The 6000-nt window shown below is 38.4% G+C and overlaps 1 protein-coding gene across 5 annotated transcripts in view; it reads right to left on the bottom strand.

Moving 5' to 3' along the window:
• ctnnd2a (catenin (cadherin-associated protein), delta 2a) overlaps nucleotides 1-5351 on the bottom strand; it is a 640689-nt gene extending 635338 nt beyond the window's left edge. For all 5 annotated transcript variants that reach the window (XM_087309485.1, XM_087309483.1, XM_087309489.1 and 2 more), the window contains exon 1: nucleotides 5106-5351. The gene's annotated coding sequence lies outside the window, so the exon portion shown is untranslated. The remainder of the gene's footprint in view (nucleotides 1-5105) is intronic.
• Nucleotides 5352-6000: the final 649 nt, after the last annotated feature.

Consider the following 6000-nt stretch of genomic DNA (forward strand, 5'->3'; position numbering starts at 1 on the left):
CTTGCCATTAAACCCACACAACTAATCAGCTGTCTCCATCGTGCTTGACTTGCTTAGTGTTGGTTGCTAGGTAACCAATACTACAGTCAGCCACTCTTGCTTCATGTTATGATGTAAACTCAGCTAGTACGGGTGTCAAAATAAATGGTTTCTTTGGTGCACCACCATGCAGATAGGGACAATTCGATATCGTTTCAGTAATAGATCCTAACTTGTTATTACATGCTAACGTCATTTATCTCCTATGCGATTTGTCACAGCAGAATACTACGGTGAAGGAGGCAACAGCGAGTAAATAAAGCGCTGCTACTACTTAAAAGGTAGATAATTATGCACAATTTAACTGCTTGCGAGTTTGCTGGAAAGTCTTGACACTGAAGAAGGCACAGCACACAACTGCTATAGAAATGCTGTAAAATCCATCTCTGCCTCTCTCTCACTTTGGACATTTGACTAGCTGACATGTTCCTGAGGTAACCTTTCCTTTCCTCTTGGCTGTTAAAGCGATACTTGTGGATCCAGACACGAGCGTTCCTGTGTTGTGAGTTTTTTCCACTTTGTCTATTATGGATTACATGTAATAACTGCATATTATGCGCATATAGATTGTAACCACGGCTGTTCTTCCCGCGTCACTCATCGGTGAACAGCACTTTCATTTCTAAAGCCAATCACAGCCCTAATTGCTTCATAAAGATTACTTTTGACTCGTAAATAGACTCTGGCTGTTTCTCAATTCCAAGAATGCAATGCAATAATTCAATGAGATGCTGCATTCTTCCTGAACATGACCTTTATGCATTTTTAAAGGAAAATGATTTAAACATTAAAGCATTTATACAACAGTTTAATGTTTCCTCTTGTTGAATATATATTACATGTACAAAAGCCTTACAAATTTACTTTGTACAAAGCAAATGACACAGATTTTAGTACGAATCTCATCAAATAAACACTCTTTATGCGTTTATGCATTTATTAAGATTTTCATTGTGAATGTTTTTACTGTCTTATTTACAAAAAATCCTGAGATAAAAAAGCGACAATAAAGTGAGTTTTGCACTCAAGTCTGCATTGACGCATCTTTGATACCAAAAACACGTCCGGGAACTTTCACATGTCTTTCATTATTGCGGTCTTGAGTTTTGGAACTGAACTTTGGCGGTTGATAATGAAGTTATATGAGAACACAAAGATGCAAGATCGCATATTGAGAAACAGCCCCTGTTTCCACCAGGAATTAACATGCTTTTACAGTGATCCGATCATACGGTAAGTGATCAGTTAACAATTTATAGCTGGTATAAGCAAATAGTCAAATGTATCAATTTTAGACACATTTTTAGTGTTCATTTCATCATGCTCCACTTTCTGAATGAATCAGTTTTTTGAAGAAAAAAAAAAGTTCAGTGAATGATTCAATTACTCACATTCACTTGTATTATTCCAGAATCCTAATGTATTTGTTTGCATATTATGCTCATTGTTTGTGTCTTAAGGTCTTTATATGGTATTATGCCAATAAAACTACACAGAAATAAAAATGTATTAATCAACAATCTGCCCTGTGCTCATGATTTGTGAGAAAAATAATAAAAGCTGATGTATGTTATTGTCTTTTAGTGTCTTTTAAGGCCTGGTTTATACTTGGGCATCGAGCGACCCACGGTGCATGCCTTGTGCTAAGCCATGCATTTATACTTCTGTGTGCTGCTTGTGTCTGCAATAACACGTCTGAAATGCTAGCTGGCAGTAAGTTTTGTTACGTTCCTCTATATCAAGAGTGTTCTGTTTTTTCTGAACGCTGCCTTAATGTACAAGTGGCTAAAACTTGACCATTCAGAGAAGAACCAGAAGACTTGCAACAACTTTAAGCATAAGGTAAACACAAAACAAAAGTTTCTGTCAGGAGCACCTTCACGGGACTCCACACTTGTAAACACTCGCTTAAACGGGTTTGTGGTTCTCAGCATCGCCGACACTCGTCACAGCTACCAAAATGACCAATCACAGAACTTTTGCTATGCGTCAATGTGACATGTAGTTACTTTTTTGAGAGGTATGCGTCAGCGTCACGGCAAAGGCTATGCAACCGCGTGAAGTCTGTGCCAGACCATACGTGTACACTTGACGCAGAAGTATAAATCTGTTTTAAGTTAAAAAGTACAGCAAAACAATTGTACAAAAAAGTTGGCATGGTTTTGCAGACCTATACTTAGGTTCTTTCCATGAACCTGGGTTGAAGAAAAATGGGGTAGATGTATTTCATGGTCTTTTCTGGCTGTGCGAAACCAATTTGACGGTGTGTTATTAACTACCACTTGAAGTGGTCAAAAGTGGACAAGTTCAAATATTTTAGACCCTGTTTACTCCTATTTTTCTAGTCATCTATACAAACCAATCAACCATCATCATGGGTAATCATTAACTTTAAAACAATTACTGTCACTTTTGTTGACTAATTAAGCTCAAATTAGTAAGGTCATTACTGCCAGAAGGGACAGGTTCATCATAACACAATTTAGCAAGCAACCAAATATCCTAATAAGATAATGATAATGATGCCAGGTGTCTTATGGGATTTAAAACCAACTCAAGTACTTTGTCTGTAGAAGATCCACAGCTGAATAAGTTCTTCAATTATTATTCATTCATTCATTTTCTTTTTTAGCTTAGTTCCTTTGTTAATCTGGGGTCACCACAGCGACATGAACCACCAACTTATCCAGCATATGTTTTGTGTCCTTCCATCTGCAACCCATCACTGGGAAACATCCATACACACTCATTCACACAATTTAGCTTACCCAATTCACCCCTATGTCTTTGGACTTGTGAGGGAAACCGGAGCACCAGGAGGAAATGCACATGTAAACGGGAGAACATGCAAACTCCCCACAAAAAAGCCAACTGACTCAGTCGAGGCTCAAACCAGCAAGCTTCTTGCTGTGAGGCGATCATGCTACTCATTGCGCTACCGTGCTACCTTCAATTAATATATATAATTTTAAAAATCACTTTGATCAAAAATTTCAAAATGCACATTTAGCTGTCTGAACTACAGCAGTCCTTTGCAATCAAACTTGTTAACTTAAACAGATGCTAATAAATGCCTTGTACTTGCATCAGTTTCAGTCTCATAAATGGAGAAGCCTGGCAACAACATCATCTTATTAAGATTCGTGGTCGCCTTCAGAATGTGTTATGTTAAACCTGTACCTTCGGGCTTCAATTTCCTCACTTATCCAAGCCTAATGAGTCAACAAAGTGACAGCATTTTTTAAAAATTATTTTTAACTTGTCATTGTCCACCACCAGATGATGTTTATTATCTCTACATATCACACAAGTGTCGACCCTTTTTTAACCCGTACCTGTCATGTAGTGAAAAAAAAGAAGACTTTCGAATTAAAACTGAACCATCACTCATTGTAAACCAAGATATATTCCATGGTTAACAACACAGCCTATCCCACGAAGAAATTAATAATTCATATCCTGCTAGAACAAATATGATGACAGCTTCTTAAACGCCAGGCTTTCTAGATGCTCAATTAGCCTTTGGAGACCTCGACAGCTAAACTAATTAGTAATCAGCACAGCGAAACCCATGACAGATCAGTGACTACAAACATAGAGTGCAGTTATCACCAAGCCAGCTCAGCTGACTGAATCATCTGACTAACTAAAATGATACTTGTATCGAGAGTTTCTCATCATTTTAACAGCATTCAAGCCTGATGACCTGGCCACAAGTTGATGTTCCTCCAATAACAGAAGCCTGGAAGCAAGGCATGAAATCTGGCTGTTAAAATAAGTGCGTATCTGTGAAAAGCACTTCACACATTCTCCCTATTTCATCACCAAACACATGGTGCTTTTCAAGCATGCTGCCACGACACAGAAGACAACCGAGAAAAGGCAGACGAGAAGAATTAACAGCAATCCGGCCAAATCTAAGAGCAAACACAACCAAAGCTTTCAGTTATCTCTTTCTCCATGTATGCTTTCAAACAAACAGCAAGAAGATAGCGGAGATGATTCGATTATCAGCATCTCGAAGGTTTAAACGTCCTTCATCCCATTAGTATGCTGTAAGCAGTGTGCATTTCACGTGAAAACGTGAAATTTGCAAGAGGAAGCATTCTTACACGCCTTTGATCCAGCTTTGTCCCTGATCATCTACGGCTCATCCAATGGACTTATTTACAGATGCGATCTGACAGACACCCTGTGGAAAGATCTGCCAGTCAGCTCTGCAGATCGATACAGAATTCCCTCTAAATGGAAAAACTTCGTCACCTCATTGTCAGCTCTGTAAAATACGCACACCTGAAATGCCAATTAATGTCTTTGTAAACAACAATAGGCTTGACATATGGGCACACTGAGAGCGTAACATCACTTCAAGCAGCACTTGAACATGACGCCAAGGTTAAATGAGGCTTTTAATTAGTGTGAAGAGGTTTACACCTGCACCTCAGGTCTACAGAAACATCCTGTGCCTGATTATAAATGTATATTTTTGTATATTAAAGCAATAGTTATAGGAACATCTTGAAATTCAGCCTGACACTGCTGAAAGAAGACCAAACAGAGCTTGTGGGCATGTACTAGCAGACCTCGTGGCATTTTAAAGGATTTTTAAGATGGATGTTCTGCTTAAATTCTGAGTTACTTTAAGTACAGTATGTGAACATCTAATTTAGACCAAGTTATTCAGGAGAAAGTAAATACTTTTGCAAAATTGTGTTTACGTGACATGTCATTGAGCAGCTTTGCTCTAATGTTTCAAACAAAGAAATAAACTATCACATACTCATTTTTCTTCTACTCACTCAACTCACCCACCTTCCATTTCAGATTTGGGTCAGTCTCTCCAAATGAGCTGATGCCAAAATCTATTGTTAAACTGAGCACAGGCTCTTTTAATTTCTCTTTATTCAGCACACTGAGGCAGGATTGTTGTAATTGCGTTATGTGTTACTTTCCTCCATCTTAACCAAAATAACAAGCATCTTTAAACAGATCTGAGCGAACCTGGACGAGTCCATTAAAGCCCGCGAACAAACACTGAGTGCGATGGAATGACATTGTAGACTCACCAAATGATGACCAGGGAACAAACGCTCTCCTCTCCCCCGCTTTATATCCGAAATTCAGTTGAATAAGAATCCCACGTTCATGCCCTGGTGAGGTTATTTTAGGAAAATAGCTGTTGTCTGGTTGTTGACTCAGTGAGGAACGAGCATCAGCTGCTGGAAGAGCGAATCGCTGCGGCTCGCGTGGAGGTAACGGAGGCAGAGCGCGCGGTGATGCTGCCGTTTCCGAAGCACAACCATCCAGACTTCATCCACACACAAACACACACACACATACAAACGCGCAGGTCTCGAGCTCTGCTCAATCAAAGAGCACCATCTTCTGGCAGCAACTGAACATGTTTTACACACCTGTTCTTTATTTTGCATAAACGATTTAAACCGATAAGCTGCTTTTGCATCACATTAAATTAGTATTGATTTATTTCAGCTAATTGAGAATCTAGAAATACCTTAACTTTATTTCTTTTTGATTTTTTTTGTAAACTATTTGTTCATTACAATGCATTTATAGAATATAGAATGTAGACTAGGAATGAATGTATATTTAATTGAAAACACACAAATATGCACACACAAGGTAAAGTATACCTTGCATATAAAAATAAAGTCAAATTTGATTCTATTGTCGTTATAAAATAAACCACAAATGAACAAATCTAGGAAATAGGTAGGATATATTTGACAGAGCAGCTCAAGGAAAGAATGACTTTTACAATTGACCCAAAATACCTGAAACACTGCTGTTTTGTAATAAGCTTCAATTTTATTTCCAATATTATGTATTTTTGCACACATTTGTCGTACATGTTCACACGTGCTTGTCACAAAAGATAAGCGCTGACTGGGAACTGCGCATGCGCAGCGAGGTTCTTCAAGTTCAGGTGGTGACATCATT

This window comes from Danio rerio, chromosome 24 (assembly GCF_052040795.2).
Source record: "Danio rerio strain M-AB ecotype USA chromosome 24, GRCz13ab, whole genome shotgun sequence".
Classification (NCBI taxonomy): Eukaryota; Metazoa; Chordata; class Actinopteri; order Cypriniformes; family Danionidae; genus Danio; species Danio rerio.